We start from the raw sequence: 13812 nt of genomic DNA, 5'->3' as shown, positions 1-13812 counted from the left end.
CTCATCCAGTACATCACATCAAACCATAATCAATAGCAGAATAGGCTGGTTTGACGTTGACACACAGGATTGGCCAGGTTGTTTATAGATGCAACCGTCACATTGATCTGTGCAGCTCAACCCACAAATGCATTCGGAATATAAATGGTATAACATCAAGTACCAGGAATTATTGTTACAGCTAAGCAGTTGATTAAGTTGAGTTTCATTACTCTTCATGCTAACTTTAGAGATTTGTAATGTTTTGGAGTTATACTTCCTCTTACTCAAAAGTTTGTACATAAAAGCTGCTGAAATAATGAATTAAAACTGAAAAAGGTTAAGGAGTCCGATACACTGCCCTGGTGTGCTACGAGGCTAATTTTATCTCAGTAATACCCATTTGACTGCTTCCTACTTTAACAGATGTGAACCACCATTTTAATGAATTCATATGAATTAATATGAATTATGAATCTATGAATTAAACATAACAAAAGTCTCAGGCAAAGGTTAGTTTTACTTTCTAAAGACTTTTTGGTACTTCCTGATCTTTGGTATCTGTTTCAAGCAACTAATTCTTTAGTTTTTTTTTTTCCTGCAATATCTTGAGAGCCAATAGAATATTAAAAGTCTCTACATCTCAGGATATTTTGCATCACTATAACAATGTTGACCGACTCGTCGTATTCTTTAAAAAACATTTATATAGGAGGTGTGAGGGGAATATTTTGCTAACTTGACCAATGTGCATTTATACACTATTCTTCTACCCACATGGTTTAATTTGACCCATTTCTTTCTCATTATTTTCAGTCTTTCTGCTATCAAATTCCAAGCTATTTTACCGACCCGGCTGTTCTTATTGCAACGTGTAACTAGTTTTTGTTTACCGCAGCATGTGTCAGTAAGTTTACCATTTTCCCATTTATAAGGTAATGCAAAGACCCCTCTGTGAAAGTACAACTTATTTATTTATTAGTCTTTGTTTGTGAAATGGAAAAAATACATTTTGCGGCTCACTGTTGCTGCCTTATTAGAAGAGTGATAAGCGCACATGCTGCATGGCAGATTTTTAATATCGCGCCGCAGCCGAGTCCCAGTTGGGTTCATTACTCTCGCAAGCCAGGTGTTATGACGGTGCGCTGGAAGTATGAGACAGTGTTTGTGAAAGACTTTTTTATTTATTAAAATATGTAAATAATTACCCTTTGCACAGCGTATGACATTTACTTTGTCTTATCGTAGTTCATTTAGTTGTTCTTTTGAGTTAAAAACTCAGGATTATGGTGTTTGACTGAATCGTATGGTTTTAAATCCATATTATTGACAAAGAGCTTCCAGCTTGATCACCACTAACACTAACGTTTATGTACTAGAAAGGCATGAGACAAATATCAGTATCGAAATATACAAAGGTTTCCATTAACCCACTCCTTCATGTCAATATAATGGGGTGCAAGAGAAAGTGTCTGAGGTTTTGTCCATCATACCCCATCCTCTTCCTGTACGCTGCTAGCCTAACCTGGAAATTATTCTAAAGTGTTAAAAAAAAAACAATGTCGTGGTGTGGAAACTTAAAGATCCTCACCTTAAAGCGGCAGTATGTCACTTTTATAAAGAATACGTGTTTTTTAATATTTGTTACAGTTTATGAGACGTATAATCTGTGAAATGATCGATCTCCTCCACCTCCTCCCTGAGCTACTATTGTCGTTTGGAGAAACGCACCGCTCCCGACCAAAAACAATCAATTAGAGCCAGGAGGCGGGGCTTAACGCTGTCAATCTACCTCGTGAACGTGTTGCTGAATGTGTTAATAGTGGAGAAGCGAGTTACCGTCCAGGCGTTTTCACAGCTAATTGGTTGCCAGGGGAGATTACACTATTTCTCAAACATGCATTAAAAAAGTCAAAGCAACGCTCCATGTATGTTTTTGATGAGGGAATAATAATATAACATGATGTAAAGCTTAAAAAGGTTGATTTTGCATAATACCTCTCCTTTAACCACTAAGTCGAGGCGTGTTTCTTGAATCCTAAGTTTCCCATTCTGAATTACCAGCGCGTCTCTTCCTTGGCTTTTCATGTCTGAAACCTAATTGTGTCAATATTCAAATCGTCATCAAGCGGGTCGTGTTTTCCTTCCTGATGTGTGCAGATTGTTTGCATTTGAAGCCAGTCTTGAGAAAAAGGTGTGTGCCTGGAAGGTGCAGTCCCTCCACCACGGCAGAGGCTGTCCGTCGTTGAAACGTCAATCAATCTGACAGACGGCGCTTATCTACCAGTGTGAGAGAAATGGACCAAGCCCCCTGTCCCTCCGGCAGTCCATCCACACAGGCAAAACTCGCAGTCTTCAAGGAGTTCATCAGTTGCACATCACAGATAAGGCTATTGAGATGGAGGGCTTTAGGTAGTGTGTGTGTGTGTGCGTGCGTGCGTGCGTGCGTGCGTGCGTGTGTGTGTGCGTGCCCATGCGTGTGTAGATCGGCTGTGCTTAGAACCGAGACCTTTGTGTACGCCTCACCTGAGGTCTGATAAGATTATATTCACTTATTCCAAGCAGATGTTTCCCTGAGTTGGGCCAGTGGAAAAGGTCAAGGAAGTTTCTCAGAGTTTGACTGCATGTTTTACAAAGAGAATGTTTCAAAGGCAGAGAAATGTTCCCCAACGTAACCGTCGTGTTCTCGGCCACGACGACCTGAACCGAAGTTTCATTTATCTGTCTGAATAACAATTTGGATTCATTTGTTGATCAGTAATTTGATTTCTGCCACAGGCTGTAAAATAAAATGGAAGTCATCTCGGTTAGCAGTCAGCTGGATGGAGCTGAAGGGAGTCGACATTATGGCAGACAAGAAGCTGCACAGAGTTCTGGCCTTCCTAAACATTTGCATACTTTTACCAGCCATTATCAATTTTTGTTTTTTTTTGAGGTCACATATTGGCAAAAAGAAAAAAGAAAAAAAAAGAGTGAGGCCTTTATTTTAGGAAGGCGACAAGGGAGAAGATTTAAAGTTCCACTAGAATAAAAAAATGTCTATAAGAAATATTTTGTTTCTGTTTTTGGAACATTTTAAACAAGGAATGGAAAATAATCTGATTTCTACATTCTAGAACATGATGTCCTCAAGCAGAAGCTGTTTTTCTTTCTTTTTAACCAATAAAAGTGCATCTGCTACCAAAACAAAGTTAAGATAGCCATGTCTCATGACTGATTCATTTGACTATACATGGGGTTTTCTTCCACTGTCTCAAACTAAACTAGGAGACCAAAAAAAAAAAGAAAATCTTTAATCAGTTTTTTTTTTTTTTTACTTTTGAAAGAAACTGCGTGGAAGTGTGACAGCACAATATTATCTTTTCTGTTCAAAGTTATACCATTTATACTTCTGAGTCTTAGCCAGCTCGATGTCGCTGGACGCCTTACAGAACCACAAATTTGCATTTGCCATTAATCTTAAGACCCTAAAAYGCCACTCCAGTTTTTCTTTATCTCAATTTTCCAAACACAAACAAAGCCCAACTTCTTTTGGCAGCATTTTCACTGAATCTTAAGTCTTTTCAGTGCATCTGCTGTTCTTACTTCTGTTGTTCTTATTTTCCTTTCTGTTGATTTGAACTTCATATTTAAGATGATGGGCGGGTTTCTGATTTATTGCAACCTCAAAGCTGTTGAGTTATGAAAAAGAAGAGTCCATTTCCATCATTAATTTAATTCGATTCAATCTTCAGTTTGTTCAGCGCTGAACTGAATTGGATTACAGTTTTTTTTACTTTTTCTTTCTCACTTTAGACTCACCAAACGGTACATTGAAAAATTAACCTAAAGAATGAATTATTCAGGAGATACTCGTCTTAGAATGAAAATATTTTCATTTTTAGTTTGAGTTTGAATTATTTACATGTTTTAAAACAAGTTTTTTGCTGTTGTTTTTTTTTACATATTTGTTAAAACTGTCAGCATGTTGTGACAATATAAATTCAGACAGATTATCTGAGGAAAGACTCATCTGCTGTCATTGGTGGCTATGCTAACTAGCTTAGCATTCACATTTCAGTTGTGGTGAACCAGCTGTACTGCACCAGAGAGAAATGTGGAGCGTGTGATCAGCATGTATGCAAGCCTGATTGACAGCGCTAAGACCCCCTCCTGGCTCTGATTGGTTGGTTTCAGTTAGCGCAGGGAGCGGTTAGAAAAGGCAGAGGAGCTCAATTTTTTCACAGATTTCTTGTCTGCTATTCCACTGTCACAGCACAGTGACTGTTTCAACAAATATGTAAAAACAACAACAAAAAAATCAACACATTTTTAATAAAAGTTAATCCTGCAGCTTTAAATGATTAGATATAATGACAATAGCTCCATAATTACCTCCTTTATTAGCAAACAGCTGCTCATGACGCAGAGGGAAGCCAGAACCTCACAGTAGACGGAGAATGAGATTATTTACCAAATCATGAGTGTCTGTGGAAAGTCCACTCAGGACCTTAAGCAGCTCAGATCCTGTGCCTCTGCACTCCGACAAAAAATTAAATATTTACGTGTGTCTGAAAACTTTAAACCCCACTGAGTGACAGTACTTTTTCTCCCCTTGCTTAGCTGGTGTAAGAGCCTACTGAAGTGGTTGTTGGTTCAGAAGAGGCTTTTAAGAAGGAAAGGAACATCTATAACCCATCTCCTGAGCTTGTCGTCGTGTTGCCACTCCCAAGGCACCAGCTCCAGGGGCAGCCTGAGCCTCGTGAATCTTTCCCTAAACTCATAAATAAGCTTTGCTTAACAATCTTCCTAAACCTGTTGGCAATCCTACTGCTTTTGTACATTATTGTGCCACACTTTTTCCTTCCACCTGACTTTCTGTTATTATCCTTAACAGGTCACCGATGTGAAACACCAGTCACGACTTGTTGCGGCTTCTCCTCCCAAACATGACATTTCTGTCTCAAAACATTCTGTATTCAAAATCAGTTTTTATTCTCTTTTTGGTTTTTTCACCTTGTGACTTTTTAAACTTAAGCAGCAGTATGCCACTCAACAAAAGAAATAAATTAAAACATTTATAAAGGTGAGGTTCACTTTTTGAATTGATTTAGTGAGATAAATTAACAAGACATTAACTGACAATTGGAAATTTAGCATTATAAATAAATAGAGATGCACTGATCTGACAGTAATACCCATCGGTCCCGGTACTGAAAAAAACTCTCCACTGGGTATCGGTGACGATGTGCCCAATCCATAACATCTACTCAGTCTAATTCTGTGCTTAGTTCTCAGAGCGTAATCAATTATTTTACATTACATTTAGGATATAATTTCTCTTTCTGAACCAAAACAAGTTTGAAATTAACTTTATTATGTATTTTACGTCGGCTGTTCTACTCCTAGTTACACTGACTGAACAAATTAAAGTTGTTTTGATCGAGCTTGTGAAGCTGCTGGTGTATATAAATGTGCTGTGCTGGTGCAGAGTTATCCAATAAATGTATAATTCAGTATGGCTACATCTGTGTTTTTAAAAAAAAGAAAAATTTTAAGTCAATTCGGCTCAGTTTTTTTGAGTATCGGATTTGTATCAGCCGATACCTCGGATATCGTTATCGGAAATGTAAAAAAGTGAATCGGTGCATTCCCATTTACAGACGGCGTTTTCCACAGCGTGTGAGTTGATCTGTCCGCTACAAAAGTAAAGATAAAAATACCACTTTGTGTGCAAATGCTTGAATTTGATGAGTTTCTTTGATACGTGTTTTGAAAAAATACTCATTTATCCAGACAAAAATTCTTTGGACCCATATTCATAATATCCATCTGAAAAACAAAATCAACAAAACACTAAATTAAATCAACAGTTCATAAGAGTCTTTGCTCTTTCTTCTGCTTTGGACTCTTTCTTCACTTTTTCCATTTACCAGATTAGTCAAACTCACGGTAAGATTATCATTTTATCCCAAGATTACAATTTCATTAGTTTTCCAATTTGAGAGCATGAGTGATTACATTGTTCAAACAACGGTAGGCCTGAAATAATAGCCTGGCGTCATAATGAGTCTCCATGGCCTCCCGGTGAGGTCGTAAATATTCATGACTGAGCCGCGGGTCCACAGGTCAGTGGCAAACAGAGCACAGTTTCCCCGTCCGGACCAAAACGTTTTGAGCAGACGCGTCTGTGTTTTAGGCGTTAACGAGCCGCAACGAATTAAAACGGATATAAAGTTGATCTCAAATGTAAAGTCACTCGGGGATCTTCTGCTGCGATTCTAAGGAACTCGTGGACCGACTGCATGTTGAGCTTTTATTTATTGTGGTATTTCTAAAATAGAGCAACCAACAATGACGGAGTTATGACATTATTGTGTCGGAGAACAGAAAACAATAACAATAAGGTTTTAATTTCAATAAGGGAGCCACTGTTCATTTTTCTTTTAAATGGACAACGGATTGCAACCAGCAGTGTAAATGTTGTTTACATTATTTTATGCTTGTGCTCAAAAAATGGTATTGCTACTTCAGAAAGTGGAACCCGTAACGTTCCACAATGCTTGATTATGTTTTTTAATTTATTGTGATTTTTCTTAAATTAAACGTAATTTGTTAATGATCTAACTAATGATATTGGTTATAATTAGTTTATATTAAAATAGATGCTATCTTAGAAACTGCATTGTTAATATGAAAATGTATTGTGATTTATCAAAAATGGTTTGACATGCACACAAAAGATATTGTAATATTTTTTTTTTGTCCATATTGCCCAACTATTCTTGGACTTTCGAGCTCGCGCTCTAGCCTCTCCGTGCTGCGCTGCATAAGCCAATTCATAAAAATTGGTGGAAAAAAATATATATATTTTCGCTAATCAGATACGTTCAAAATTAATCAAAAAACACATTTTGAATCAGTCCTTTATTTTAGTGCCAGAGTGAAGCTATAAATAATGCTGCATATTAGGTCACATTGCAGACATCGTAGTGGTAATACTGTGAAAGTAAAAATCATTTTAGTGTTTTCAATTTCAAGTTCTTTGAAGGTAGGTAGGAAAACCGTCATGACCAGGAGGTCTGCTTCTCTGTAGAGGCAGCTAGTAGAAGAGTACATGTTTACTATAAACCACCATCAACACACTGTGCTACACTAAATGAGCTAACATTGAGTGTTCTTCTGACAGTAACAACATTTGCACTGAAGAGTGTTGGACTGCAGCCTGCTAATGCTTCCCAGGACAGCGAAAGGTTCGATTTTTGCATTTTGAGCCAGAAGGCAAATCTGGAAATGTTTCAATTCCAGTCACTAATGTTTTCACAGCATCTCTAGTTGTAGCCCTGTTGTTTGTTGCACATCACCATGGAAACCAAGTAACCAAGGCCTGGAGTTGCTACCACAGACTTTCATAACCACTGATCTGGAATGTAACAGTGTTTGCTGGTTTGGAGCCTCTTTTCACTCTTATGTTTACAATATAACCTGAGGAAATTGCTGTTGCATCGTTTAGTACAATGATTATATTCCTGTAAAAAAAAAAAATATTTGCTTTAGATAGATAAAAAATATATACATTATTAAAATTGGCACAGATAGGAGGTTGACATAATGACTTAAATCTGATGGCATATTGATTTTATATGGGCACTACAGCAACATATGGAGACGCATCCCAATTTAAAGAAAACAAAATGAAACAAAAGGCCAAATTATGAGTATATGTTTTTTTTTAATTGCGATACACAAATGAGTAATTGATTCTGTTTGCACTAATTAAAGTTCTCCCGCTACAGGCCTCTCTCATTAGCTCTCGTAAAAAGTGCTGCTTTTCGATTAAAGACACAAACAGGCCGACCTGTGTTTTTAGCATCTTTCTCCCCGGTGACTCTTTAAATCTGGCGGCCAGCCGAACTTTTGTATGTTCCCCTAATTACCCTGATTGTATTGTGCTTTCGAATTAAGTCGCAAAAATGAGTTCAGAGTTCTTCTTGAGGCTAGTAGGGGGCAGGAGATGTGAACCATGGAAAACAAGGGCTCAGGGAGAACGTAATTACTTTTGCAGGTCAAAAGTTTTTGAAGTCGTCTCGTGGGAGGTTAACTTCGGTTAGTCTATTTGGCTTGTGTTTTCGCACTTAAACGCACGTGTGTTATTTAAAGCCCCACAACTAATTATAACAGAGGCCCGCAAGTTGATGATAAAAATGAGGAATGCTTAATTCGATTAGGGTGTTAAATTTTGTCTTACTCACCTAAGCTTAGTGGAGTAAAACAGGCACGAATGCACCGCAGTTCAAGTCCGATTCACAAACATTCGTGTTATTTGTAGCTAACTGCTAATTTAACGACGGGAAAACAATACGACAGTTTGCAAAACAGCCTTTAAGGTCTTACACAAGGCAGCAGTTCTGTGTGAAACTCGTAAAACCTTTGTGCACAGCAGCTTGGAGAAGTTTCAGAGTGTGCATTGTCCCATAGATTTTTTTTTWATTTTTATTAAGCATAAAGTTAGAGATAACAAACCTGGAATATGACAAAATCGATGCGACAAAACCAGAACACACAGAGCAATTGCAGAGATACATGTTCATATGTCGGTTTTATAGCATCCAAAGTCCAAGTGGGAGTGAAATCTAAGCATAAAATGTAAACATAAAGCTAATAATTGTTTATTCACACAGACTGTGATACTGAATGTGTCATGAAACACTGTGTTCAGTAGTTGAGATACACAAACCGGAGCCCTAACAAGAGGCAAGCTGATTACAAACAGGAACTGTAAATCAATAGTCATGATAGCAACTTGGCTAGAACTAAGATTTTACAACATTGAGATAAAAAACACACAAAAAACCCAATTTGACCTGAAATTCAACAGGCTGGCTCTCACATTGCTGCTTTTTGCTCCCCTGTCTTTTCCAGTGATACTTCAGTCCAGTTAAGTTTGCAGGAATTTGTCCTTTTAGTTTCTGACAAAACGCCGTCGCATTGTGGTCTGGACTTTGACTAGGTCAGCAGATTTTTCCAGATTTCATCATTTGGCTTTAGGTGACAAATAGATTGCGGAGGAGAAAGTCTGCAACAATAACACATTTTATCCCAGTAATCATTGCGATAAATGAAAATATTGTTGTTTTGAGAACATTTTCAAGTAATATATTGATGATGGCTTAAAAATGCACCTTCGTTAATAAACTTTAATTTTGTAAAGAACAGTTAACACTGTAACTGGAAGATTGTGTAAATGTACAAAATAAAACACCAAACCCAATAAATAACGCAAAAATAAAACTACACAATCAAAACCATAAAGAAAATGGATTTTGACGTCCCTGTAAGCAAAATTTCATGTCAGAGTTAATAATCAGAATGGAAACAATCAATCTAATTTGAATTTATTTTCTTATTAATTACTTATTGCTCCAAGACTCCAAGGTGCCTAACCTTTTAGACTCCAAATCATCAACCCTTCCACCACCAAACTGATGGTCGTGTTTGTGTTTCTGCCATCATGCGATGGTTCTGCTCATACAGCAAACTGTAGAAATTCTGTTCCCAGTAAAATATCTGGACTTTGGGACAATCTGGTTGTGTTCCAAAAACATTCAGGACCTAAACATTTACCCTGTAAAACGAGAAGCATGCAAACACACCGACTTCCAGCTCTTTTTTTAAAAGGTCATTTTTCTGAGCATGTCATGGTCTGACCTTGGAGTGAGTTTTCTGGGATGGCCACTCTGAGCGAAGAATGGCTGCACATGTTGATAATCAATTAATCAAGTGCAGCTGAGAAGCAGAACCTTGACGGCTGAAGTTTCTGTATGGACTTCAGCTGTTTCTACGTCGGAGGGCAGCAACAGAATCACATCCAGCCGCTCCGCTAATCAGTAGAGCAAATAGAATAACGCAACCTGTGTGTAATTTAGCTTTTAGATGTGCAAGAAACAGCAAACTGTTTATATTGCAGAACCCGGACAATAATGCGAGGAGACAAGGCTGTAATTTGAAGATGTGGCAAAATGGCTGCTGAAACCAGCTATTTTCTGCCACAACACAAGTAAACAAAGCAAAAAGTGACAGAGAAAAAGCAATGTGATGAAATTCTGATACAGTTATGAGTTCACCGAAGCATGGGGTGTAGATGTGTCTGCTGAAATGTGATGCGACGGCAGAACATCTGTGAGGAGCTTGTTTTGTCATCACAAGCTGTTTGCCTTGCAAATACGGATGATAACTATTGAGTGGATCGATGTTTCCCCCAATTAATGTGTTTTAATGAGAATATTGACATAAAATCTACCCCCAGACGTCATTATCAACCAAATACACACATGCAAACGAAATCCAGGCATCTTGTTTAATAAGTTATTTGTGACACGGTGGAATGACGGAGTAATGTTTTAAATCTGTAGAAGCGAAGCCGCAAAAAGCAATGAAAATAATATACAATTATACGTGTATAATTATATGCAAAACCAGTTCTGTGTTTATTTTTCTTTGAATGCCATTAAGTTTTGCTAAATTAATGGATGCATTCAAGCTTTTGTGTTGAAGTGTGGGTGGAAATCTAACCGCGTGCTGCTGCCTTTTTCTATTTGTTTTTAGTGTTATGTAATCTTGTTTATAAGTGCTTTGTTATGCACAATGTGTGGGACCTTCTTTGGGAAACGAGATGACTCGTGTCAAGGGGTTCTCTTTTGAGCAGATCCCATTAAAAACGCTTTCAGAAATGTATTGCTTACAAAATACTAACTTTACCTAAACGCTGTTTACTGCGCTCATTTAAAAGCAGGAGTGTTTGTCCTTCAGTCCACATCGCTGTTTATTTTTGAACACATTGGGTACAATAGTGAAAAAAAGTGAATGCCCTGAAGCTCCTGTTGCACATAACCTCATAAATGTGACACGACCTCCTTGAAAAACGGAACAGAAAACAAACATGAACATTGGAAGTGGTAGCTAATTCCTTGCTAATATACTATGCCAGATTTTTTTTTCAAAATAATAATCAATTTATTCCATGTTAGTTTGGTGAAAACACGCACTAGCAATCAAAAGCAGCTTTGTTTGGTATATAAATAACAAAAGTTTTCAGCAGTTTTCCAGTACTTTGTTTTTTAAAACATCAGGACAAAAGAAATGTTAGAAAACGGTTTTAAATCAGTGGCTCTCAGACTTTCTGCATCAAGGTCTACTGTAGTAAATATGTTTATGCGTTATCTCATAAACTCAAGGCAAAAAAACCTGCCATCCACTGAAACTGCATGGGAGCTTGTTCCACTTATAAGCTGAAATGTTTGGATTTTAATTTGGGAAAAATGGCCAGAAATGCCTCCAGGACTCAGTATTTTAAGGATATCCTACAAACTCTCACTTCAAAAATCCAACATGGCCGACATGAATATAAAACGTGGAAATATCTGTAGCAAAGAAAAAAAATTAACAAAGTAATTCATCTGTACTTTGATTATGCTGCTACCATATGAAATTACAAAGTATTTATTGCACAGAAATGCTTATTGGCTTGTGTTGCTAAGCTAAATTCGCTTTGCCAAAGAGCAGAAAATCCTACTGGTTTTCAAACCTTGAACTGGGAACATGATTAAAGTCCAGTGGTCGGTGTTCTGGTCATCTGCTGATTGCTCCAGTTTAAGCTGGAAAGTCTCTAACTCTTTCCCCTTTCACTCCTCTTTCGTCAGTTTCCGACGAGTAAAGATGCTTGAGCATCTTCTCCTGTTTGGCTGTTGATGCTCAGTAGCTCCACGTCACAGTTCATTCATCTGCATTTAACTTTGAAAATAATTGACCCCAAAATGTATTTTGAGTGCCACTAAAGGCAGCGACTACCAGAGGTACTTGTACCACGGTTTGAGAACCATAACRCTTAAATCATCTTCTGAAGTTGCACTTAAAATGAATCAAGAGCTTTGTACCTGCTGTTCTGAGTCGGTGGCGGTTAAAAACCAGGAGACGTCGCTGTGTGTATGTGGACGACTGACCGTGCGTTTATCTCATTCATCTGAAGCAGTTGCAGATAGCTCGGTGGCTAGAAACAATTAGCATAAACGCTATGAGTAAAACGGAGAGGGTGACAAACTGGACGTGAAAGATCACAGCAAAGCTTTGACTGTCTAATGTGATCCGGTCACAAAGCCCTGCAAAGGCCCTGAAATTATATTTTGTTCATAAAAAAAAAAAAAAAAAATGATGGCATGTCGTTTACCCTAAGCAGAAAAATTATGCCATGCTTTGAAAGATGCTTTGWGAACGACTTCTATGGATTTCGCAATCGATTTTAACATCAGGCCATTTTACAAAACGGTTCTGGGACGTGGCTGTGGATCGCCATCGGTTCCCTGTTGCCACCTCGGTTCCTGCGTAAAGTACTTGAGTGACTCCGTGTTGGAACCGGACTGCCCGTTTCAAACGGATGGATTGGTGAAGCATTTTGGTCCAGGCACCCGGACTTCATCAGGATGCGGCCATTGTTTACTGGCAGCTCGGCTGTGACAATGGGCGGGTGTAACGTGAGAAGAGAGACAGTAATTATAGCTCCCATTCAGCGTCTGATTCAGTTTGTGTCTGTGGAGAAAGGCTTCATCCAGTCAATGGATGGAAATTCTTTCTGAATAGGGAAGCTTTTTTTTTTTTTCCATTTCCTCATTTAACCCTTGAAATGCCATACCTTACAGTACAAGTGTGATAAATTGTTTGTGACTTTAAAAAAAAAAAAAAAATGATATTAAGATTGCTGCCTGTGTTTATGGTGAAAGATGCTCTGTACGGTGAAAAATTATAGGAGTCCGAACTCAAAGGGATGCTGAGCTAACAGGACGCAGGGAGGAAAWGTTTCCATACGTAGAAAAAATAACCATTTTATGTTGGACAACCGTTTTTATTTTTATGGGACTCTGTTATCGCTGCACATCTTGGACCACTTGGTGGTTGATCTGCAACATTTCCAGTTTTCTGAAACATGCAAACAGGTTTTGCCACAGTGTCGTGTGTGTGTGTGTGTGTGTGCGTGTGTGCGTGTGTGTGTGTGTGTGTGCGTGTGTGTGCGTGCGTGTGTGTGTGATGCTCGCTCCATGTTTTCTGTTAAAGTTTCGTGCAGCCATGCTTCCCGATCCAGCCGTCAGAATAATTTCAATTCTTTGCTCTTTTGTCAAACGCATCTTCTTGGGTATCTGAAATATAAAAGAAATATAAATTTTACATTCTCCTATGTATGGAAACGTATGGCCCATCCTGTAGATCTGAATGCAGGTCGTCTCATAAGCACTCTTCTAATCCTGAGGTGTAGTGTTGACGCTGACCCACCGATGCTCCGTTGCTGATCCACCTCCTGAGGTAGAAGTATAACTGTTATGAGCCACAAAGATTAATCCTGCATTGCATAACAAGTGAGACATGGTGATGTGACAGACAGCAGGTCTGTGGATGTGATCAGAGGGAAAGGATGATCTTTCAGTGTTCGGCTTATCTGAGAAATATTTTTGAACAGTCGAATCYCAGGCAGCTAATAAAGTGCTACGGACGGCGAATAACAATTATTTTTATTATTGAAGAATCAAATGCACTGAAGCAGCCTGTATGAACATTATGACACAAAGCTCAGACCTTTAGCCCTYCACAAATCTTCCTGTTGATTTGATGTGAAGTTGCTGTAAATAAATGAATCGGTACAAACTGAAATYTGCACATTTTCTGCTTGTACATTTAATAGGTTGTTTTCATGTTCATTTTTTTCTTCCTTAAGTTAAAACACAACTTTTTACAGTAAACCCAGACCACAGYATCAGTTTTAACCGTGAAATCGACAATCACAATGCCTTCTGACCGTGAAAGAAAACA

At 38.2% G+C, this 13812-nt stretch overlaps 1 protein-coding gene across 1 annotated transcript in view; it reads left to right on the top strand.

The window, feature by feature from the left end:
* Positions 1-13812, top strand: part of lingo1a (leucine rich repeat and Ig domain containing 1a) — a 164045-nt gene that overhangs the window by 53701 nt on the left and 96532 nt on the right. The gene's annotated exons all lie outside the window — the stretch shown is intronic.

Source organism: Poecilia reticulata, linkage group LG6 (genome assembly GCF_000633615.1).
Source record: "Poecilia reticulata strain Guanapo linkage group LG6, Guppy_female_1.0+MT, whole genome shotgun sequence".
Classification (NCBI taxonomy): domain Eukaryota; kingdom Metazoa; phylum Chordata; class Actinopteri; order Cyprinodontiformes; family Poeciliidae; genus Poecilia; species Poecilia reticulata.
The sequence above is the reverse complement of the archived record's forward strand: the minus strand, read 5'-3'. Positions and strand labels throughout refer to the sequence as shown.